Source organism: Notolepis coatsorum (genome assembly GCF_963971535.1).
Source record: "Notolepis coatsorum genome assembly, chromosome: 15".
Taxonomy (NCBI): Eukaryota; Metazoa; Chordata; class Actinopteri; order Aulopiformes; family Paralepididae; genus Notolepis; species Notolepis coatsorum.
The window spans coordinates 88,163,044-88,189,889 of NC_140179.1; positions in this window are offsets into that span (position 1 = coordinate 88,163,044).

The window sequence follows — 26,846 nt, forward strand, 5'->3', positions numbered from 1 at the left end:
AAATGATGTGCTTGTTTATGTGCTGTGCTTGTAGTAGTAGTGTTAGCTTGTGTGCTATTTGATTGTTATTATTTACACTGTTTCTAAACAACTCCTAACTGATCAGAAAAAGTTACTGGAATATGTTGTTTCTTTACACATATGTTGGATTATGTAATTGGTTTGTCTTTTTTATTGGTTTGTCATGACAAACCAATTACATAATCCAACATATGTGTAAAGAAACAACATATTCCAGTTAACGGTATATTTTTTTAATGATTCGTTACGGCGAAATCAATACTTCCATTTGTATAAATTGCATTAAGCGGACCTTAGTATTGCTGCCTGGCTGAGGGGCTTGTTGCGGCTCATGTGCATGCGCACGCTCGGCCAATCAGAGCAACGCGGAAGGGCTTGTTGCTTACCGAAAGTATTCACGCGGTTGGGGCTCCTTTTGCACAAATTACTGCATCAATACAGCTAAATATATACTTTTCCACGATATTCTAATTTATTGAGCTGCACCTGTACATCACTGTGCTCAGGAGGCAAAACGATGTCTAACATGCCTGCCATGTATCACAAACAGTACTGTATTTGCAAATCTGGTATGTCATAAATGTATAGATGTAGCAGTACTGTCTATCTGTATGTCATGTATCAAGTTTCAAGTTCAAGTTTCTTTAATAGTTGTCATACAGAAGTACAGAATACTTTTATACAAAATGCTTCTTTCTGTTACGCTCCAGAGACTGCTAGACAAAAGATAAGTGAAATAAAATAGTATAGCATGTAAAAAAAATAGAAGTAAAAATAGAAGTCACGTACGTAGACACAGTGTAAGGGCCATATGAGTGTTTTGATTATGTCGGTAGCTTCTCCGATATATATATATATATTTTGTAATTGTGTTTAGTTTAAGGCACAATTAGGCGCCGGTGTGTAGAATATTAGAATTCATTTTGTCTAGAATAGTGTCTTATTTATGTTTGAACACTAGAGGGCTCACCGCCTCCATTATAGCCAGCTGGAAGTCATGAGATTACTTGAATGTAATTCAAGCATATATACCTTTAGGAGTTGAACATGAAGTAGTATTTTAACTTTGGGTGGAATAAAGTTTTAGAAACATTTGGGATGAATACACCTTTAAAGCTATTTGTGGGAATACACATACAAAAATAAAAACGAAAGAATGGAAAAACATGCAGAACTGATCGCTAATGCTGTCACGTCCCTGATGAAGATGAACAGGAGCACTTGGATTGGCAAGGTATTGTATTGGAGCGGACCCACGACAGGATGAAGGATGACAGGATGGGTCAAGCGCAGATGACATTTCAATGGCAACCCCCCCAAAGGAATGCGTGTGTGCTGCCCATCTCACATGTGTTACAAATAAAGACTTCATAGTCCCATTTCATTCATTTATTCATTCAAACTATTTGGGGTTATAAGCTTTAAAAGGATTTGGGGAAGACACCATAACACAATTGGGTATTAGAACCTTTAAAACCATTTGGGTGGAATACACCTTTAACTGTCCTGCTACTGTTGCATCACTGTGATGTACTGTCCTGCTAACCATTTGGGTGGAATACACCTTTAACTGTCCTGCGACTGTACACCTACTGTACTGATACTGTACACATACTGTACTGATACTGTACACATACTGTACTGCTACTGTACACACCTCCTGCACATTGTGATGGGGCTGTCCTGCTAACCATTTGGGTGGAATACACCTTTAACTGTCCTGCGACTGTACACCTACTGTACTGCTACTGTACACCTACTGCACTGCTACTGTACTGCTACTGTACACCTACTGATACTGTACACATACTGTACTGATACTGTACACATACTGTACTGCTACTGTACACCTACTGTACTGCTACTGTACACACCTCCTGCAAATTGTGATGGGGCTGTCCTGCTAACCATTTGGGTGGAATACACCTTTAACTGTCCTGCGACTGTACACCTACTGTACTGCTACTGTACACCTACTGCACTGCTACTGTACTGCTACTGTACACCTACTGATACTGTACACATACTGTACTGCTACTGTACACCTACTGTACTGCTACTGTACTGCTACTGTACACACCTCCTGCACATTGTGATGGGGTTGTCCTGCTAACCATTTGGGTGGAATACACCTTTAACTGTCCTGCGACTGTACACCTACTGTACTGATACTGTACTGCTACTGTACACCTACTGTACTGCTACTGTACACATACTGTACTGCTACTGTACACCTACTGTACTGCTACTGTACACCTACTGTACTGCTACTGTACTGCTACTGTACACACCTCCTGCACATTGTGATGGGGCTGTCCTGCTAACCATGAATGAATGAATGAATGAAAACTTTATTTAACAGATTGCAGAATGGGTACAATACAGTACGGCTCAATACATACAATTGTTAAGGGGATGCAGACCATCAGGGTCCCCCATTTTCAATTCATATAGAATTTGGGTGGAATACACCTTTTTAACTGTCCTGCTACTGTTGCATCACTGTGATCCACTGTACTGCTACTGTATTAAAACCTTTAAAACAATTTGGGTGGAATACACCTTTAAAATCATTCGATTTGGGTTATAACCTTTAACACTATTTGGGTGGAATACACCTTTAACTGTCCTGCAGCCATTTTACCACTGTCCACTGTACTGTACAGTCCTGCTACATCACGGTCCTGCTAACCATTTGGGTGGAATACACCTTTAACTGTCCTGCTACTGTTGCATCACTGTGATCCACTGTACTGCTATTGTATTATAACCTTTAAAACAATTTGGGTGGAATACACCTTTAAATCATTCGATTTGGGTTATAACCTTTAACACTATTTGGGTGGAATACACCTTTAACTGTCCTGCAGCCATTTTACCACTGTCCACTGTACTGTACTGTCCTGCTACATCACTGTCCTGCTAACCATTTGGGTGGAATACACCTTTAACTGTCCTGCTACTGTTGCATCACTGTGATCCACTGTACTGCTACTGTATTATAACCTTTAAAACAATTTGGGTGGAATACACCTTTAAATCATTCGATTTGGGTTATAACCTTTAACACTATTTGGGTGGAATACACCTTTAACTGTCCTGCAGCCATTTTACCACTGTCCACTGTACTGTACTGTACAGTCCTGCTACATCACTGTCCTGCTAACCATTTGGGTGGAATACACCTTTAACTGTCCTGCTACATCACTGTGATGTACTGTCCTGCTACATCACTGTAATGTACTGTCCTGCTACATCACTGTCCTGCTACATCACTGTGATGTACTGTCCTGCTACATCACTGTCCTGCTACATCACTGTCCTGCTACATCACTGTCCTGCTACATCACTGTGATGTACTGTCCTGCTACATCACTGTCCTGCTACATCACTGTGATGTACTGTCCTGCTACATCACTGTCCTGCTACATCACTGTCCTGCTACATCACTGTGATGCTACATCACTGTCCTGCTACATCACTGTCCTGCTACATCACTGTGATGTACTGTCCTGCTACATCACTGTGATGTACTGTCCTGCTACATCACTGTGATGTACTGTCCTGCTACATCACTGTGATGTACTGTCCTGCTACATCACTGTCCTGCTACATCACTGTGATGTACTGTCCTGCTACATCACTGTCCTGCTACATCACTGTGATGTACTGTCCTGCTACATCACTGTGATGCTACATCACTGTCCTGCTACATCACTGTCCTGCTACATCACTGTGATGTACTGTCCTGCTACATCACTGTCCTGCTACATCACTGTGATGTACTGTCCTGCTACATCACTGTGATGCTACATCACTGTCCTGCTACATCACTGTCCTGCTACATCACTGTGATGTACTGTCCTGCTACATCACTGTGATGCTACATCACTGTCCTGCTACATCACTGTCCTGCTACATCACTGTGATGTACTGTCCTGCTACATCACTGTGATGTACTGTCCTGCTACATCACTGTCCTGCTACATCACTGTGATGTACTGTCCTGCTACATCACTGTCCTGCTACATCACTGTGATGTACTGTCCTGCTACATCACTGTCCTGCTACATCACTGTGATGCTACATCACTGTCCTGCTACATCACTGTGATCCACTGTCCTGCTACTGTTGCATCACTGTCCTGCACAGTACAGGACACAAAATGATTTAACTGCCTCTCCAATGCAAGTTAGAATGGGACATTCAGACTCCCCTTTCACTAGCTTTGGTTGGCTAATGCTAGCAAGCAAGCTACCACGCGTCAACAGTCATGCACCTGCTGTCTACATGGCTCGCATGCTTGCTAGCTTTGGTTGGCTAATGCTAGCAAGCAAGCTACCACGCGTCAACAGTCATGCACCTGCTGTCTACATGGCTCGCATGCTTGCTAACTTTGGTTGGCTAATGCTAGCAAGCAACCTACCACGTGTCAACAGTCATGCACCTGCTGTCTGTATACATGGCTCGCATGCTTGCTAGCGTTGGTTGGCTAATGCTAGCAAGCAAGCTACCACGCGTCAACAGTCATGCACCTTCTGTCTACATGGCTCACATGCTTGCTAGCTTTGGTTGGCTAATGCTAGCAAGCAAGCTACCACGCGTCAACAGTCATGCACCTGCTGTCTGTATACATGGCTCGCATGCTTGCTAGCGTTGGTTGGCTAATGCTAGCAAGCAAGCTACCACGCGTCAACAGTCATGCACCTGCAGCTGTCTACATGGCTCGCATGCTTGCTAGCTTTGGTTGGCTAATGCTAGCAACCAAGCTACCACACGCCAACAGTAAAAAAAAAGATGCTCGCCTGACATAGCATCATGTAACTCGAGAACCGAGGCACGGGAATTGGTTGAGTGAAGTTGCATTAGAACGGCAAACCGTTCTTGCTAACCAGTTCTTGCTAACCAGTTCTTGCTAACCAGTTCTTGCTAACTAGCTATCGTGCTAGCTAAGCAGTAACGTTATCAGCCACAACACTTGTGTAATTTCCCTTTTTTTTTTGTGAACATGCAAATATTTCTTGTAGAAGTGGCACAATCTTCCATTTACTTGGGTATGTAAATTAATAACTTTTTTCCTTATCTTAGGCTTGGACTATGAGATGGAACTGTAAGATCTGGCTTGGACTATGAGATGGAACTGTAAGATCTGGCTTTGACTATGAGATGGAACTGTAAGATCTGAAAATCATTGTCTACTACAAGGAGGAATCTACTGAAGCATTACAGACTACAACACGCATTCGGGTAGAGCACAACCCCAGCCATGTCTACATGACGGTTGTCCTTGCACATTCAAAACACAGGGTGCCCTTCGCACACATTTATCCAGATACCATGCAGCAGGAGAAAGTTCAAGGCCAGGAATTATCACTACTTTTTAAGTGTTTAGTTTGCAGTCGCCATTGTCCTACAGCGAAGGACTACTTTCAGCATATTGGAAGGCATCTGAAGAGCCACGAAACTGTCTTTTGTCTATTTAAAGGTTGTGACTTTTGCACAAATATATACAATACATTTCTCAAACACAAAAACAGAAGCCATATAGGCTATTCTTTTAGTGATTTTAAGCAAGACGTGTTTGCGAGTCACCATAATCAGACTGTTGACCATTCTGATTTAGGCCTAGAGGCCAGTGATGGTGAGGAGTTGGACATAAGTTTAGATTGTGATCCGGAAAGTGCATCATGCATCTAGCTTAAGCTAGAAAGCATCTATAATGCCTCAGTGAAGTGCATTGATGCTTTGGTTAAAGACTGTGGGATATTATTGGATATCCTGATGAAGAATGTCTCAGTCAACCGAGGCTTGGATAATAACAAGGTTTATTAACCAAACAGATAGAATACATAGAGAGAATGGCTGAGGCTCTCGCCCCAGGTGATCAGCTGAAATTACCCAGGTAAGAAGCCTGGATAGATCTCAAGAGGAGATCTATATAGTTAACAGGAGGGGGTGTGGTCCCATTTGATAGGTCAGATGGGGGGGGGGGGGGGTACAGGTAATGGGGACACAGGGGAGGGGAGTGTCTTATTCCACAGAGAGGGGGGGGGGCACAGGTAAAGGGAACACAGGGGAGGGGGATATATTTACATGAGGACATATTATACCACAATACTCACTTTTCTTTCTTATAATGTGGGTGAGATTAATGTATAATATACCAGGATTGTTTGGAACAGGTAAAAGTGGGGATAATAGTTTAAAATAGAATTATTTACATACATGATTAATAGAATTATTTACATACATGATTCATGACATGATCGACTGGACTGCGGTCTGTGTTATTTTGATATCAGAGATGTGGGAATAGATATCACCCTTTTCTTTTATTAATCGCTTAAAATACCTATATCAATGAGTGGTCCTCATCTCTGATATCAAACAACAATTAACATAATCATTTGAAGCTATCGCTGTGCAAATATCTTGGCATACCTTCAGTCGTTCATGTCGTGACTCTGGGGAGCTAATGTGATCGTTGTGCATACAGGCATCGTAATAAACCAATTAAATACATGCACTGTCTGTGTGGTCAGATTGCACAGGGTGAAAAAACAAAATTGTGTGCATAATTAGGCTAATGTGTACAAAAACATTTTAACAACCGTTAACCTGGTGGTTAATAAAACTAACATGATTGATTATGGGAAACTGTTCAAAAATATATATATATATTTTTGCACGTTTTATGATGATTCTTGATGAAATTACTTAGGATCCAGTTGTATTTACCCTGAGTTTGAGTGTCACTTTCATCTGTGATTGCCTCAGTTTTGTTGGTCTTTACTTAGAATCAGGCAATTTTCTCCATTTCTTCTCTATAAATGAGGAGATAAAACGTCCTATGCATCGCTTCTGTATGTAATTCTAGTGCATATACTATCAATGGTTCACCATATAGGTGCAAAACAACGTTACATGTCCTCTTCTATGAGAGAATAAAACAACTGATTCTTTCTTGTCTGACAATACAATTTTGTAGCCTAAGTAATTCAAATGTGATGTAATGTGATCATGTGGTCACTTCTTCCTTCAGCAATACATTTTAGCTCATTATTACTAACCATTGTTAATGCTTTCTCATTGATTTCTTTTCATCACATCCCTAGTTCATCGTTTTGCAGATACATACAATTGTGTGAAAAGTTTCCTTCTTGTGAAGGTATTAATCTGAATGATGTTGCGTCGTTGTTGACAAGGTGTTCTCTGTCGGTCGTGTGGCAGGGCCAAACAGTAACACATAAAAATTAAATAAATACATACAATAGACATTACCTTAGTGGCTAATGTGTCAAAATAAAATTGAAAACCGTTAACCTAGTGGTTAATATAAAAGGTGATTATGATAATCGTTATGCATTGTTCTGTGGTCAAAACAAACTTGGTGTCTTGGAACAATCCAACTGGTTCTGCCCTGTTTAACAATACCATTTTGCAATGTGACTCTGTGATCATTTTTCATTGTCATTATAAAATTGGTTAATGCAATCTTACTGATTGTATTTCATCATATTCCTAGTCAATAATTTTCCAGATACATATGAACTCTGTGAAACAGTTCTTGTTTGTGAATCTGACAGTTGCTGTGAAGTGTTGATCATCTGTTCTCGGTCTGTCGTGTGGCAGGGCCAATACATACATAACAATGTGGACAATGTGTGTTCAGAAGTATCTTGTTCTACAGGTCTCTGATGATGTCTCTTCTTGACGATGCAGTCGGGAACATTCACTGGTCGTCGTTCATTCAGAGGGGGCCTACAGGAGGTCGCCGTCCGCTCCCTGTGTACCTTGTCAAGGGTCACCGGTAGCAGTCAACTGTTCCTCGTCATCGCGGTACTAGAGGGGCGAGGGGGCGGGCGTTTTTGAATGTGTTGTGCTGGTTTCGCTGTCCTCTCCTCGTCATTGCGGTACCACTTGATGGAGGGCGAGGGCCCGCCGGTGTAGTGGCTAGTCAGTAGGACGCTCTCTCTCACACGGATGACAATCTTGTCATGGGAATCTACCTTGATGGTCGGGGCTTTGGTTCCCATCTGCAGGTGATGGGTTTGGTCTGCAGTGCCGGGGTGGAGGCTGTCAAAGGTTGATCTCCTCTTCGTCAGTGTCTCCTTGGTCAGTCTCCTTCGTGGTCCTCTGCTCCACTTTCTTGGGGATGTCTGTGGGCTGGGTTGGATGGTTCTCCCACGGTTGTTGTCGTCGCCTCTGGTTGTCAATTTTCTTTATGTGTCCCGCTGTGATTAGCTTGTTAATCTCAGCGCGGTACACAGTCTCTTGAGCGGGGTCTCTGGCTAGGCGCCGCTCTGTGTTCAATAGATACCGCTCCGTCGCTTCTTTTGGGGCGTGGAAGGTGGGCATACCCTCTCGCCTCGAGAGTGGAGTTGCGTATCTCATCACTCCGTTGACTTTGACTCTCTTTGTCCCTTGCTCGAGGAGTGCTATGGCGTAAATGTCTTCCTTGGAACGAATGTCTTTCTTTTCGTTCTTAAAGGGCATTGTCTCTAGTGTCCATAGCCTCTCGACATGCTGTAGGAGGGTGGTGTCTTCTTCTGTCACTCTGGAGTGGAGGCAGCTAGTGGCTGCTGTTCGGTTAAGAGACTTAGCGAGGGGGCCTTGTAATGTCCATCCTAGGCGGGTCTCGACTGCTGCAGGACAGCCTCTGGGCCCTGTGTGGACCCGGTCTATCGGGACTATGAGGTCTGCATGGTCGGAGCCTATCAGCAGGGTCGGGGTGGCACCGTCTATGAGCGGGATAGGTAGTTGACGCAGGTGCACATATTTATCCATCAGCTTGGCGATGGGGTAGGTGTACTGCGACAGGCCTATTTCTTGGCTGGTGAAAGCATTAGTAATCCTATACCGTCTCTCTGGCTGCCCGCTTGCTGCGATAGTGAAGGAGACATTCTCGCCCTTTATCGTCTTTAGATCTCTTCTTATTGTCCGAATCGTCATTGGTTGTGTCCGCAGCTTCGTGGTTCAGGTCACGCGTCGTCTCACTCGTCCTGTCCTCTCACCAATTCGTGATCTGAGGGTGATAAACACTGCCTTAGAAAACTCCTCACATAAATGATTCAACGCCTTTCTGCTAAAGTGGAAAATCATTTTGGGATTAATTCAATTCATTTTAAATAAAATCACTTAATTGACAATAGGAAATGCAAGCCAATTGCATTAGCAGTGATTCCTTGTGTCAAGAAGGTCACATTCACTACAATCTTATCATTAGGCTTTAAATAAAATTAGTAAATGAATGGCCAAAGTCTTGAATCAGATAAAATAGTCTGTGGTGTTAAATTGAAGTTGATCTTACCTCAGGATGCGTACGATGGTGTGCTTCTTCAAGATACTTACCTCGCCATGACTTCTCGGTTGTTTTTCACATCTCAGTGTGGCTCATCATAGCATAGCATGGGGAAAAAACATAAAATCTAGGTAGCCAGTTAATTTTTGCATGAAAAACAATCATTTCTTATCATCTAACCCTAACTAACCTTACTGTCATGCATTTGTCCTAATAAACTAATCTACACTGTAGCACTCAACACTTTGATGACCATTGTTACTCAGCTGATAGAGGTGTGCCTTGCCTGATGTCCTGTCGTACAGAACCTGTGAGTCGCTTTGGATAAAAGTGTCAGCTAAATGATCAATGTTGTTGATATCTTGTACATTTAGATAATTGTGCTGCAATTTTGGTGGTTGATAATTTTGCAGTCATGGAAAGTATTAGTTGTTAAAAGAATAGTCTAAGGAATAGTCATGCATGTTATTGGTTATAAACAGAGAATAGAAGGAGGGGATTGTAAGTAGTTGTTTTCATCATTAATCTTTCATCTCGGGCACTTCTCTAATTCATGTGCCTCTTGCAAAGAGATGATGAAAACGACTGGTTAGTTATTGTTAGTATGGGAGTTAGGTAGATTTTCATAACTGCAAATTCATCATCTGTAACTAATTCATGTTAATTAAGTGGTTCTCTGTTGCCATCCACCGCCAGGTGAGTCCACCAAGTCTGTGGTCACGAGTGCAGGCATTTGCATTGCTTTGTCTCCTAAGTGCCCACTCTGAAGAAATTTACATGTGGGTATTTGGATGCAGATTTGTTCCAAATGGTCAATCGATTGTCTCTCAGCTCTGCACTGTCTCTCGGTTGACATGCAAATTGTTGGAGCTTCAGTCTTTTGTGATACAATTTGGGTGTAGGTCTCTGCATCTCGCCTCAGAGCCTGTCTGAAAATAAAAACACATGTTAATTTTCCACTCCTAAGACCATTTTTGAGTGTGTTCTTTTTGATTGTCTGTGAGCTTAACAAAAAAAAAAAACATCAGCTAGTTCTCATCCATCCCATCCTAGGATGTAATGATAGTGTTATCATTTTTTTAATCATATCGCATATGTACACAAGCACTCATAAGAATGTGGAACCACACATTTTGAATCATGTTTAAAAATGTCTTACAATGGAAAGGGCTAGTTATCTTTCATTGGTTCTTTAGATAAATACATTAACTCAAGTGAATATAACCTAAACATCTTACTTTTAAACATGATCTATGTTGTTTGTGCCCAAGTTTTTTAACATTAAAAGCTTATAAAGTCTAATCTAACGCTGTTTATGTGTACGCCCACAGATGTATTATAATTCTGAAACAGACATTGTAATTAGCTTTATGTGACTTATAATGTGTAAATTAAAGCAACATAAACACTCAAGTGATCTGAGATAGTTGTAATTTGCTGTAACTGAGATGCAGTTTCTACGTCAAATGACTCACTTTTCTTGACTCCTTTTGTATCACAAACAGTACTGAATTTGCAAATCTGGTATGTCATAAATGTACAGATGTAGCAGTACTGACTATCTGTATGTCATGTATGTCATAATATGTCCTGATAAATTGAAAATGGGGGACCCTGATGTAACCAAGACTAAAGTCTCTCTCTGGTCTGCATCCCCTTAACAATTGTGTGTTGAGCTGTGCTGTATTGTACCTATTCTGCAATCTGTTAATAAAGTTTTCAATCAATCAATCAAAGCATCTATATTTATGATTCTCATACTCACCGGGGAAAGCTGCAATGTTCGGTTCGTTTCTCCGGTGGTCTGGGATGGTGCAACCTGCATCTCGCCACTGCAACTCAACATTTTCCAATGGCAGCGCGCACATACATATACAAATAAAACATATACTACACGTGGATTTCACGCACCCTTGGCCTTGGGTACATTACACTTTACGTTCGCTTATGGATAGTTTAATATAAAATAATAACTTCACGGCGCGCATAGCGTCACGTCATTGCTCCATGCGACGTTCGTGTGTTCTCATTCGCCTCGGAAATAACGCTTTGCAATTCATACAGTATTTTTCCACGAGCTCTCAATAGCCTGGAATTCCTATACCAGCGTTTTGTTACCGAATGAACGCGCCTGTGCATATGTGAAACGTAAACAAACTGAAACGATAAAACTATACTTCCCCAAATGGCCGTTCCCGTGGGCCGGTGTTCTGCGGAATCCGGAAATTACTATCCTAGTTTGTTCCCGTGAACTGCACTTCAATGTTATTCTTTGTATATCGGTAACTCGTCTCTCAATGCTCGTCGCGCTATCCGCAGCCGGTTCTTGACTCAATAAAGCAACGCGACGGGTCCTATAATACTTGTGCACATACAAACGAGACTTAAACAGACAAACAAACAATAATACATATAAGTTAACGTGTGTGTATATCTGACTGTATTGGATCGCTTTACGTTTAGTCGACCAACATCTGTTGCGACAAGGCATTCATACCCTTGATATATAACTACACATCGTTATTAAAATCATAACGACCGAACCTGACTTCGAAATTTACCAGCGATATATTAGATTATATATACCTTTTAATCATACTCTCGGCCTCTTAACCCGCGACTAACGTCCTGTTTAATGTACTTTCCGCGACTGATGTCCCGTTTAATGTACATTTACGTACTCCCGGGACATCGCGTAATCATGTACTAACTAGGACATCGCATGATCATCTTCCCGCTATCTGTATTGATCAATTGGTTAATTCAATCCAAAATACATCGTTTTCAGGAAATGGAAGAGATTGTGAGCTTAGTTTGAGGTTGAAACAATGAATATTATGACGCTACTCTGGTAATTTCTAATTATGATTCCATTAGCTTCTCGGTCCTACTTCCCGCCTCTTTGCAAAGGAATCACAGAACGTTTTTAACAGAGTAGCGTTTTCCAAGGATATCACATCATAATAAGCCCACGTTTCTTGCCTTGTTGCCTATATTTTAGTCTGAATTAGACTTGGGGTAGCAATCCAACAACCTGTATTGTGTGCCTTAACTTTTGGTCGGCTCCGACTCGACCTGGAATAGCATTTCAACCTTTGTGCCTAAACTTTTGGGAATAGCACTATAACCCATCCTCTCAGAACCGCCTGATAAAGGACCCAGGTGCACGCGCGCCCTGGTAACGATTCTCAATACAGATCAGATATATTAATGCACATTATTCTACTCAGCCATGATCTCAATATTGGACAACATTCTGTAATATTCACCTGGCACAGAGAAAAGCGGGAAGGTTTCAATTCCTTTCCATACATTTTGTCGACCATCCTATTACACTCACTTTTCTCTGTATAGTTGAATGATACAGCACGCCGGGAGGACGCAAAAAGTCCGTCACAAGTTCGTAGACGCCAATTGTGGGATATTATTGGATATCCTGATGAAGAATGTCTCAGTCAACCGAGGCTTGGATAATAACAAGGTTTATTAACCAAACAGATAGAATACATAGAGAGAATGGCTGAGGCTCTCGCCCCAGGTGATCAGCTGAAATTACCCAGGTAAGAAGCCTGGATAGATCTCAAGAGGAGATCTATATAGTTAACAGGAGGGGGTGTGGTCCCATTTGATAGGTCAGATGGGGGGGGGGGGGGGTACAGGTAATGGGGACACAGGGGAGGGGAGTGTCTTATTCCACAGAGAGGGGGGGGGGGGCACAGGTAAAGGGAACACAGGGGAGGGGGATATATTTACATGAGGACATATTATACCACAAGACCTTCAGTTCATTGCATCTTCCGCATCTCTTGCAGTCGTTAGAAACATACTTGATTCAACATTGAAGTCTAACAAATGCATTGTTGACCAGGCCATCATAACTGACTTGGCAGAACAATTGTGCAACTTCCACCCCATTAGCACAGCACTAGGAGCAAGTGGTCCACTTGGTTCGGCTTTTAAGAGAAGAAAGTATTTTAAGGAGAATTTCCAGTCTGTTGATCCTGTTGAATATATCCTTGATTCTCAAAAGAACAAGTACTTTCAATATGTGCCTATTGTCAAGACGTTGCAGGTAGTCTTGAAGAACAAAAATATTGCAGAGAGAACCTTGTCGAGACATTCAAACAGTACTGGACATATTAAGTCAATTCGTGATGGTAACTTTTTTAAGCAAAGTGACTTCTATGCTGGAGAAGAAACAAGACTCACTCTAATCCTTTATGTTGACGACTTTGAGGTGTGTAACCCACTAGGAACTTCGAGAAAAAAAACACAATAACAGCTGTTTATTGGCTTTTGGCTAATGTGCCATCCAAGTTGCAATCTGCATTGACGTCAATACACCTAGCTATGGCGGTTAGGTGGCCGAGCGGAGATTGCGTTCGTCACCAACCCCGGAGCTGTGAGCTGGATTCGCCTGTTCGAATCCAGCTCACAGCTCCGGGGCTGTCACCAGCTTGGCTGGCCATCTGCACTAATACAATTGGCTGTATTAGAGGGTGGGAGAAGCTGGCGGGGTGGGTCCGGGTCGTTGTAAACAGCGACTCCTACAGTTCGGTCGGGGCGCCTGCTAAGCGCGGATAGGACTTGAGGGGGATAGTGTGATCCTCCCACACGCTACGCCCTCTCGATGAGAATCCGCGCTGCCAGGTGAAAAGAAGCGGTGATTGGCTGGACGTGTGTCGGAGGAAGCACGTGGTAGCCTCCACTCTCCCAGATGATCTGACTGTGGGGGGTAAGTGCGCAGCGACCAGGAAGGGACTGGGAATTGGCATACGACTAACATTGGGATGGGAGAAAATCGGAGGAAAAATGGAGGGGGAAAAAGATAAATAAAAAATAAAAATACACCTAGCTTTACTTTGCAAAGCTGTTGATGTAAAACAGTTTGGATACAAAGTCGTTTTGAAACCACTCTTGAAGGATCTGGCCACTCTAGAACAGGAAGGCATTTTCAATGCCAGTGTCGGAAAAAATATTAAAGGGACAGTACACTGTGTTGTGGCTGATAATCTTGGTGCACATTCCATTTCTGGACTTGTTGAAAGTTTCACTGGACCATACATTTGTAGATTTTGTCTTGGACATTCTTCAGAGTACCAGACACACGAAGTGCAGACTGGAGTGTTTCCACCTCGGACAAAGGAGGACTATAATTTGCATGTGCAAACAGTGAGAGAAAATCCAACTTTAAAACATTGCTTTGGCGTTAAGCGCTCATGTCCATTGACTGATAGATTGAATCACTTTCACTTTGTCTCTGGGTACCCACCAGATATATTACATGATCCTTTTGAAGGCATAGTCCCAAGGGAGCTAGCATTGTGTGTTCAGATTTTCACCAAGAAGAAGTACTTTAATTTGACGGTACTCAATGACTTAATCAGAGATTTTGCCTATAAGGGCTCGGACAAAGCCAACAGTCCTCAAGCAATCCCACAAAGCTACATTGTTCTATGTGAGAATGCTGTTCATCGACTACAGCTCAGCATTCAATACCATAGTCCCCTCCAAACTCATAGCCAAGCTCAGGGACCTGGGCTTGAACTATGACCTCTGCCAGTGGGTCTTGGACTTCCTGACGGGCAGACCCCAGGTGGTAAGAGCCGGCAACTGCACCTCCTCATCCATCACGCTCAACATAGGGGCCCCCCAGGGCTGTGTTCTGAGCCCCCTCCTCTACTCCCTGTACACACATGACTGCGTAGCACAGCGGAACAACAACACCATCATCAAATTTGCTGATGACACAGTAGTGGTGGGCCTGATCTCTGCCAACGACGAAAGGGCCTACCTGGAAGAGGTAGAGAACCTGTCACAGTGGTGTCAGGAGAACTGCCTCTCCCTGAACGTCAGCAAAACAAAAGAGATGATTGTGGACTTCAGGAGGTCGGGGGTCAAGGACTACAGCCCCCTCAGCATCGACGGGGCACCGGTTGAGAGAGTGAACAGTTTCAAGTACCTCGGAGCCCACATATCCGAGGACTTGACATGGACCACACACATTGACAGTGTTGTGAAGAAGGCACGACAACGCCTCTACTTCCTCAGGCGCCTAAGGAAGTTCCAAGTCAGTCAGAAGATCCTTAGGAACTTCTACTCATGTACAATAGAGAGCATCCTGACCGGCAACATCACCTCCTGGTTTGGGAATAGCACTGCACAAGACCGTAGCAGACTACAAAGAGTGACACGTTCAGCCGAACGCACAATTGGAGGGGGGCTTCCCACCCTCCAGAACATTTACAACAAGCGGTGCAAGGGGAAGGCTAAGAGAATTATTAAGGACTCGAGCCACCCGAACAACTGCCTCTTTGAACTGCTGCGGTCAGGCAAGCGATACCGGAGTCTTAAGGCGAGCACAGAAAGACTCAGAAGAAGCTTCTATCCCCAGGCCATCAGGCTGCTAAACGAACAATAAACACTATGCAACAACCATCAAATGCACACAGCACACACACCCACACGCACACACTCACTCAAACAAACAACACACTGCAGCACCCACTCTCCACACTTTACATCACACAAACACACTTTACACTTTATATTTATTGATAAAGGATTTGCACTACAACTCGTACACCTACTGTGAATTGTACCTAAATTGCACCTCGTCCCATTCCTGCCTTGCACTATATAGTATTGTATATTAGTACACTGCACAGTATTGTATATTGTATGGTAACTACGTCTATTCTGCATCGAACATTGTACATATGTCTAAACTGAACACTGACCTCATTTTTTTACTTCTAATTTTACTATGTTATTTTATTTCATACTTATCTTGTCTTGCACAGTCTCTGGAGCGTAACAGTAAGAAGCATTTTGTATAAAAGTATTCTGTACTTCTGTATGACAACTATTAAAGAAACTTGAACTTGAACTTGAAACTGTAGGTGGAAATGCACATGAAAGTTGGGCCCTAATACGGTTGTTGCCGCTCATTGTTGGTTCGCGGGTACCTCAGGGTGATTCTGAATGGCAAGTTCTTCTGACTTTAAAAGACATAGTTGAATTGGTGGTTGCCCCTGTTCACACAGTTGAAAGTATTGCGTACCTTGATTGTAAAATATCTGAACATCGTGACAGGTTCAAACAAGTTTTTCCTGAAGAGAAGCTGATACCCAAACACCATTTTTTGGAACACTATCCTGCATTGATAGAAAAATATGGGCCTCTGGTTGATGTGTGGACAATGCGCTTCGAAGCTAAGCACAGCTTTTTTAAGCAAGTTGTGAGGCACACAAACAACTTCGGAAATGTAGTGTTCAGCCTTGCTACAAGACATCAGATGATGATGGCATACCACATGCATGGGACATCAGATGTGGGAAAACCAGCCTTGTGTGTCACAAAAATATCAGTGATGCCTTTAGATGTGCTGCATTCAGACATACAGGAAACTTTAAGAGAAATGTCACCACTTCTGTCTAGTGTGCAGTTGGCCACTTCTGTTGCCTACTATGGAACCAGGTATACTGTTGGGATGATCTTGTCCCATGGCTCTACTGGCGGACTACCTGACTTCCCTGAGATTATTCAGATAGCCATTTTGGACAACTGTGTACATTTCATTGTGAAGTTACTCGCTGCATGGTATGAAGAGCATCTGAGATCTTTTCAACTGGTGGACACTGGAAAAATGACACTCCTGGAGCAGCAGAAACTCGGTGATGTGTACCCCTTGGCTGCATACAGTGTTGGAGGAAAACGCTTTGTTACACTGAAACGTCACATTTGCTGTGCATTTTAGGTAATTGGAATACATTATGTTAACACTTAATCACATCACAATATTTATATCTCAGCCCATTTCTCTGGTAATATAATGTGTGCTTTTTTCATGCCTTTTTAGTAGGGATGCACAGATGGCAATTTTCTTAGCCTGATCTGCCGATTACGATTTTGGCCGATTACGAAATTCTTTCTAAGAACTATGACAGCATACACAAACATCTAACTTTTCTTTTTATGGTTAGATTTTTTTTAATTCATATTTAATTACATTTTTGCCAAACTATCCCCTTCTTTTTTTGTTGTTGCAATTGCATGACTCATAATGATGGCATGCATGCACTGTCTGGTCTCATCTATAAAATACTTATGATGCTATTGTACTTTTGTCTATTTACATTCTTAACAGGCTGGGAAAGATGGAGGCGAAGCTCCGAGTAGTGATGGATGATCGTGATCGGATCGAGAAGTTGGTCCTTCCATTGGGAATCCCCCCCACTGTGGAGGAGCTGAACGCCATTGTAAAGGAGACCTTTTCTATTCCTCTCGACTTCACCCTTCAGTATCTGGACTTTGAATTCAACAAGTACTTTACTCTTAAAGGGGAACTATCTTATAAATGGCCTTTTTCAGTGTTTACTTGTTCACAGCGCCCCGATTGTTCTTAACCTTTCTGATGTAAGTTTGCTTAGTTCCTCTGGAACTGGAACTGACTGTGACTGTGAGTCTGCATGTTGTTCAGACTGTACTGCAGCAAATGCAGAGTCTGGATCGTCTACCTCCCACGACACCATTATTCTGCCTAAGCGAAGTACCACAGAACGAAGTCAGCCATGGCCAAAGCAGTTCTCCATTCCACAGTTTGCATTTGAATATATGTCTTGAAAAAGCCACTGAAGACTACAAAAAGAATGGAACGCTTCTAACTACCTCAAAGGTCAAGGCAGACTTACTTGAAAAGTTGTCTGAAACCATATATACATATACAGCCTATCCATCAAGTGCACAGATAAGTGCTGTTGCTGAAGCGCTTGTCACACAATATCCTTGTCTCAAGGAACCCGGCTCCTTCTTGGGTTACTATGGCTGGCAACAAAGCATCAAATACAAGATGGCAAATTATCGCACCAAGCTCAGAGGCTTTGGTGTTCCTGAGGTGATGTGCAATGCACTGAAACGCAAGAGCCCTGCTGACCAGACGTTGTCTGCAAAGAATGTAAAAAAGCCCAGAAAAGCGGAGGTAAACTACTTCCCCCCTTATCCGGCAGGAGAGGATGAAGAAAGTCAAGAACAACTGAGGATTCAGTTACTCACTGAAGTAACAAAAAGGGACAACGGCAAAGTGATAAAAGAAGAAATGGCCAAAACCTTTGCACACAGAAGAAATTAAATCGTCAACCAGTCACCCAGTGTAGAAGAAATCAAAGCCAGATGGCCCGCTCTATTTCAGCCATCTCATGTGAGTTACAAGTGCATGCTGATTAGATATATATTCCTAGTCCATTGTGAAGGACTGCATTGGTGGTTTTGCATATTTAGCTCTTAAATTCAAAATGTGTACTGTCAACTATTTTCAAAATAATATCCGGATCAAGTTTCAGATCATTTTGTGTTTTTATTTATTTCATGGTTATAGTTTTTAGAAATGTACTTGTACAGGTGGCTAAGTGACGCAGTGGGCAAGGCGCTCACCACTAATGCAGGAGATGCTGGGTTCGAGCCCAGCTGTCAGCATTGCTACCAGCTTGGCTGGGCGTTCATACTAACGCAATTGGCAGTGTTAGGGGTGGGAAGCTGGTGGGTGGGCATCAGACGTTGTGGACAGCGACTCCTACAGGTCGGTTGGTGCGCCTGCGCAGCAGAATCAGGAAGCAACTGGGTCGGCGTGACCCTCCCACGCAGACCCTCGCCGCTGAGAGATTGTGTGGTGAAAAGATGCGACGGCTGCCTCCTCATGTACCGGTGGGGACACGTGATGCAAGGCTTCGTCCACATTGCAGCCGGCCTGTGGGAGGCATGGCCTAACAGCGTTCGAGACAGGGGAGGGTAGAATTGGACAATACTAAATTGGGATGGGAGAAAAAATAGAAAATGGGAGAAAAAGTAGATAAAAAAAAAGAAATGTACTTGTACCATTTGAGGCTTCAATTCTATGTTCCTTTTTGTCTTTCAGCTCCAGGATGAGTTTCAAAGAATCACAATGGTGCACCTTGAATCACAGTTCATGTCCAAGCTGGATGAATACACTCCCAAGCTGTTGGCCCTCTTCAAGTCCAAGGGTGGCGCTGTGGGGATGAGGTTGAAGGCTATCCTTGAGGTATTCTTCAATGACTTTTCTGTTTGCTAATATTTTCAGGGATGTTGTGGTCAAACTGCTGAGTTTGGTGACTAGTATGGGGGGTTATGGTGTTGAAAGCTGAACTAGTCAATGAACAGTATAAGGAAGTAGGTAATGGCGTCCATAGGCCCACAGTTGATGCAGTTGCTCACATCCTCCACACTGCAATATACTAAAGAATAATGATTATTTGTGCCATTTCAGGCTCCAAGCAATCCGAGCATCAACATCACGAGAGATGTTGCCATTCGCGGCTTGGTGATGTACCTTGGGGAATCTACAGATCAGCTCTTAAAGGAGTATGATGTAAGTTGAAGCACATGTTAAAAGAGAGAAAAGGGTTGGGGGCAACGTTAAGCCTGAGGATGTTTTGTGAATACGGCCATTGGTTTTCTTGTCCAAAGGTTGGAAGGAAGGAATTTGGGAGATGTTCAATTATAGGACCTTCTCCTGCGGCTGTGCCCTTTCAGGATGCTGATGGAGATGGTGTCGCAGGACCTTGCTGTACAAACAAAAATCTACACAATCAAGAAGGAAACATCAGAGGGTCCCGACGACATCGGTATCGTCATAGAGGGCGTGAAAGTTCTGACTGCTCTGGGTAATTTCCCAAGGGCTTGCTCCATGCTAGTTGGGTTGGCATATGCAGTGCATCTTGCCTATCCCAAGGAACTAAGGTACACAGAATTAAAGGCCTTTACATTTTTCTAACCTACCTTGAGTGAACCTGGATTATTTATGCAATTTACTTTGGTTTTCTTCCTCTCTTTGATCTCAGGTACACATTCAAAGTCTTCCAGAAACTCTTCCTGGAGCTGGATTGTACAAGGCTGTCTCCAAAAGTGACCAACCTCAAGAATAAGATACTGGTAAGAAAGGTGACCCTTGCAAAGTGAGGGAAAAGTCACTGTCAAAAATAACATTGTTTCCTTCAAGTTTTGGTTAAATGTGAGTTTCAGTGATCCGGATACTGTAAGTATAGTTGTTTCATCTCAGATTTGTCCAAATAGCCATACTCATTTGAGCGGAGAGGCTTCATGGTTTTGAATATTGGCACAGAACAGTTTGTTTATAATGTGCACCTTGTGTACACTTTACCTTGCGGGGTGAGGCAAGGTCAAGTGGGGGGGGGGGGCGAGGCAAGGTCAAGTGTTGGGGCATTTACAATGTTGTGAGACTGTTGTCCATTTCATTTTAAGCACCTAACATTGGTTTTCTTCCTCTCTTTGGTCTCAGGTACACATTCGAAGTCTTCCATGAACTCTTCCTCGAGCTGGATTGTACAAGGCTGTCTCCAAAAGTGAGGCAATATCAAGTGTTGGGGTGAGGGGAGGCAAGGTCAAGTGGGGTGGGGGGGAGGCAAGTTCAAGTGTTGGGGTGGGGGGGTGTGGGGTTATGTTGTGCTTCATTTGTAATATTTACAAGTGAGGATGATTTGTTTGAATTTTTGAATGAAGGCAATCCTGTTTGATTACTTAATCAGTAATGTTAGTTACCAATGCAGGTATTCATAATGCTTATGTATTTCCTTTTGGTGAATGTTTTTATCCCGGGCATCTTACCATATACTGTACATCCTTAGCATGATTGGCCTGGAGGCGTCTATACTTTAAGTGGCTTGTCCTTCCGCATTCCCGTTTTGCGCTCTGATTGGCCACGCGTGTTTCTGGTCATGTGACATGTGCGGCAATCGTGGGACGGCAAGTTTTTGGACGGTTAAGCTTAGGCGCTCTTTCGAAGTTGGTTAACGTTAGAGTTTGTCTTAGAGCATGGCGATAGAACGCCTGCCCTGATTCCAAACTCTAACCTTAACCAACTGCGAAAGAGTCGCCTAAGCTTAACCAGTGATAAACTAGGCGTTAGGTAGTTTGCAGGCTGTTAGACCCGGAAATAGGCGCAGAACTTGACGTCCCACAATTGGCGCACATGTCACATGACCAGAACGCGCGTGGCCAATCAGAGCGCAAAACGGGAACGCGGAAGGACAAGCCACTTACTTAAAAAGTATAGACACGGCCTGGAGTAGGAATAAACCCCAAACCCTGGCAGTGTGTTAAGGGCCACACAAGACCACTTATTCCACTTCTAGACAGATGTCACACACGTTTGCCAGTCAGCCTGAAACCGCAATATTTGTCAAAGTGATTGCAGTGGGGGTAACGTGGTCTGCGGGTGGCTCAGTTGGATGGCGTGCTGGGAGGGGGTGGTGGGGGCGTAGGTGGGACGGTGATCTTAAGGGTATGTGTGTTGGGGTTGGGGCGAGGTCAAGTGAGGGGAGGCAAGGTCAAGTGAGCTGTGTGACCTCTGTGCATGCATGGCTCTCTCTCCGCCTGTTTATATGTTTAAGATAATACCATTACTGTCAGACTGGTGCACGCGGGTTGCATTGTTTACCCAGCGCCACTAACTTTGATAGAGCTCCGGATGCTGCTTGTGCATTCAGAGGGAATAGCGAGTGAACGTGGCACATACTGCACTGTCAGAGAGGGGGAGGAGGAGGGGGTGAAGTAGCCGATTTTGGAGGGGTAATTTTTTTTTTACAAGGTTATTGCAACAAGCACTGCTCAAAACCAGTTATCTGAGATTATTACATGGTGTTTTAACATTCGCCTAAATGCTTGATTGTGATTGGTCAATAGCGCTCGTCAGAGGTCCGTTATTACTTGATAACGGACCTCTGCCGAGCAATAATGACCGCTGTTCGCAATCAAGCCCACTGACACACACTGCAGCAGTGCAATCAGTCCACACACCTGCCGGCGATAATTTACATTTACATTTTACATTTACATTTAGTCATTTAGCTGACGCTTTTATCCAAAGCGACTTACAAGTTCTGTACGACAAGACAGCAAGAAGGGTACAACTCTATCAGCTGAGTAACAATGTTCATCAAAGTGTTGCGTGTTACAGTGTAGGTTAGTTTATTAGGACAAGTGCATGACAGTAAGGTTAGTCAGGGTTAGATTTTTATTTTTATTTTTTTATCATTTCAGATAATGGTTGAAGAAGTGCGTCTTTAGTCGACGGCGAAAGATTGGACGGGATTCGGCTGTCCTAACTGGGATGGGTAGTTCATTCCACCATTGTGGGGCAAGGACTGAGAATAGGCGGCTTCTCTTTGACGACCCTCCGGGAGCTTGGATAGGAGTAGGTCTGAGGCGGCCAGAAGATGCAGAGCGTAGGGGTCTTGAGGGTGTGTAGTTAGAGACCATTGACCGGAGGTAGGCGGGAGCGGTTCCCTTTGCCGCACGGTATGCTAGGTCGAGGGCCTTGAAGCGGATACGTGCATAATAAGCGGATACGATAATAATAACTTTATTTGGGCTGACAGCGGACGGAGCCACAGAACAACTGGGTCTGCATTTGATCTCGTCTTGTCGATGGTGTAAAATGAATTCGGTATATTGTTAGTAAGTTAGCCATGTAATAAGCGGGATAATGTATAGCTATACTTGGTCATTGTCGCAAAATAATTGACCTTCACTACGTTTAAAACACCTCGGCGAGGCGCCTCGGTATTCTAAACTCTGTGTCGGTAAATTATTTTGCGACAATGACCTCGTAGCTATACATTATCCCTTACTTAATATCAGTGCCACATGCACGGCGTTGGTGGGAAAATAATATATAAAATAGTGGATTAGTCGATGCATATCATTGAGTTTATTCAGCATCACACATTGGGCCCCATCATTCATGTAAATAATAATGCATTTAATTCCAGGATAATATGAGATAATGCGCGTTAGAGATATAGCTCCATGCTCTGAATGGGAGCTTCTACGTTAATGAGGTCATCGGTGTAGTGTGCACTGTTGTTGTGCAAAACCTGCTGTTGTTTTGAGGAAACCGTGCAATAAAATCGTCCATGCTCTGAATGGGAGCTTCTACGTTAGGGCATAACAAAAAATATTGTTTGGTTCCTGTTGGTTGTCAGTTAAGGCCATGGGTAGGTAGGGAATTTATTTTATTTAAAAAAATTTCCCACGGCGACTATGGATAGGGAATTTCTTTATTTAATTAAAATGTTCACAACAACATGGATGCATGTACTCTGCCAGCATGTTTAATATCCATAATACTAAAGGTTTGACTAAGATTTGTATGAAACTTTATTGTTAAAAAAAAATATATCAGATAATTTTTTTATTTATATTTTTTTTATATATTTTTTAAACTCATAAAATAAATTGGGTCGCACCTAAATCTTCAGGGTCGGTCGGCAACCGAAACCAAACCATTATTTTTGTTAGGCCTAATGAGGTCATTATAGTGTGCACTGTTGTTGTGCAAAACCTGCTGTTTTGACGAAATCGTGCAATAAAATCGCCCCGTGGTGTGGGGTTATGTTTTTTTTTTTGTATTTTATTTTTTTATTATTTTTTAAACAAACACATAAACAAACATGACAACACACAATAGGATATACAAATACACATATGCTCCAGCTCGTACCCCCCTCTCCCGGACCCCCCATTGGATAATCCAACCATTATAATTTGTTCCTAACCAGACACTACCATTATATGCTGGCTTTTATTCTCTCCACCACTTCTAACCACATTGCCATTTTGGATTCATTGAGACCCAAAATTCTAGCTGTTGATATTTCTTGATAAATCACATCGAGATATGTAAGAATCCAGACCTTACGGCAAATTTTTTCCGGTTGAAACCATCGTGATGCTATCAGCTTTTTAGCCACTGTGATACCGGATAAAACCAATCTCTTTAGCTGTGGAGGTACTGCATGCTCAAAGACATCATTCAGCAGTAATACAGAGGGGTGTACAGGTATATCCAGAGTTAAGAGATTTGACAATTGCTGGGTCACTTCTTTCCAAAATATCTTAACTGGTGGGCAGTCCCAGTACATGTGCATAAATGTCCCTTCGTCCCCATTTGTACATAAGGAGCATTTGGAGTCTTGTTTAAGACCCATTTTGTTCAGTCTTATAGGAGTTAAGTATGTCCTGTGAATATAGTTAAGATTGATTTGTTGATGGTCCGGGTTCCTTGATGCAAGGTGTACATTTGCCCAGGCTTCTTGCCAGTCAAAGTCTATCTCCAGGTCTGGTATATCCCTCCTCCAGACTGAGTCTAGATGTAGGGTTTCATACGAGGCCGTTAGTAATTGATGATAAAAATCTGAAACAAAACCTCTCGATGTCTCTCTTTCATAGAAGAATTTGTGGTATCTGTGGTGTACAATTGGTATCCTTAATGGAACACCGTGAGCTTTCAAACATGCCAATAACTGTGCATAAAAATAATATGAGGACTTGGTGAGATTACATTTTTTGCATATCTCATCAAAACTACAAAAACCCTGTTTGTTGAAAACGTCTCCTAATGTGTGTATGCCTTGCTTTTCCCATCTAGGGAATCTTATAGGTTGTTTTCCAATCAAGAGTGCATTGTTATTGAATAAGGGAGTATGATTATGCCATTTATGTGGGATAGAGTCTTTTTTTTGTGTTTCACGCCATATCCGGATTGCATGAGTGATTATGGGGCCAAATTTCCGTTCGCATTGCTTAATTGATAATTTGGTGTACACTATGTCCTTCAGCCTATGTGGAGCTACTATATTTTCTTCTAAATTTCTCCAGGATACTGATGTTTGGGGATCAAACCATGTTGTCAGTGGTCTTAAAGTGTATGCCTTAAAATAGTGGTGGAAATCTGGAAATGCCATACCACCGTCTGCTTTGTTTCTCTGTGCGGTGGATCTTTTTATACGTGGTGGTTTGTTATTCCAAATAAATTTGTATGTGGAGGAGTGTAATTCTTTCCAGTAACCCTTTGGAGGGGGTAACGGTAGCATTGAGCTGAAGAAGTTGATTCTAGGTAGGACGTCCATCTTAATTATTGATATCCGTGCTTGTACTGAGTTTTTAAGTTTTGACCACCTGAAAAGGTCGTATTTGATTTTGTTTTGGATTTTTATGTAATTGTGCTTCACCGTTTGGCTTATGGTAGGGAATATTTCAACTCCCAAACATCTAAACAAGTGTTTTACCATCGGTATCTCTTCTGGGAGGGTTATATTTCTTTTTGCAGGGGCGTTAAGTGGGAGGAAGGCCGACTTCGGCCAATTTATCCTAAATCCCGATAAATCTCCAAAGTCCTCAATCAACTTGAGAAGATGAGGCAATGCGGTGTTGGGGTTTTGCATGAACAGTATTACGTCGTCCGCATATAAACTAATTTTGTGTTGTGTGCCCTTGATTACGATTGGTTCTATGGATTGGGATTGTCTTATATATTGTGCTAAAGGCTCTAATGATAGATCGAATAGTCCGGGACTAAGGGGGCAACCCTGTCTGGAAGACCGTGATACTGGAAAGATTTCGGAGGTGATTGTACCTGTTGTAATCATGGCCGATGGGTCTTTGTATAATACTTTAATCATATCAATGAATCCTTTTCCTAACCCCATCCTTTCTAACACTGCCCATAGATACGACCATTCCAACCTGTCAAAAGCTTTCATTGCATCCAGGGACAGCATCGCCTTAGGTGTGTTGTCTTCCTTGTTAGCATCTAGTACGTGTAGTAATCGTCTTATGTTATCAGTGATAAGGCGGCCTCTTATGAAGCCTTTTTGGTCCGGATGAATTAAAGACGTCATATGCTTTTGTAGTCTGATGGCTAATACCTTAGAGTACAGTTTGATATCGGTTCCGAGGAGGCTTAAAGGTCTGTAACTACCGCACTCGGTGGGGTCTTTGTCTTTTTTGAGGAGGACTGTTATGAGTGCAATATTGTCATTCTTATGGAAGTTCCCCTCCTTGACTGAGTATAAAATCATATTTAGTAATATGTGGGGGGTTATGTTGTGCTTAATTTTTATGTTTAAACTTGCAATAAACTTGCAATAAAATGTTTTGATTTTGCATAAATCCATGTTTACCTGGTATTCTTTTTAACACTTTGATCGCCATTGTCAAATTAATAATTTACCATCCCTCGCCAGCTCTATTTGTCTATGGAGAAGTTCCCCTTCTTTGCAGGGCTATAACTTTTTAAATTGTATTGCTAAATTGACATTACCATGGCCCATTCAAAGTCCTATATCTATTGTTCAGGGTGTAGCAATGTTATACTTTTTCATTCACATATTCATACTAAAATACGGTCTAAAGTATAAGTATGTTTTTATCGTTTTCTGCAGCTTTCTCCAGAACTTGATTTATAGCCCTAAATGCATTATATTGATGATGAAATACAGTTTGATAGCGATCGGTGCCAGATAAAAAATGTCAACTGAACGTAGTTCTAGAAGTTACTACGTATGATCTGATGTTGACCGGATGGGCGGGGGGTCGTTTATAATTCCGTGGGCAACGTTATATCATTCATCTAGTGTGGGTGATATGATCATTAGAGCAGTTAGTATAGAGGACATTAGAAAATAACGCTGAAACTCACCGTAGTTTC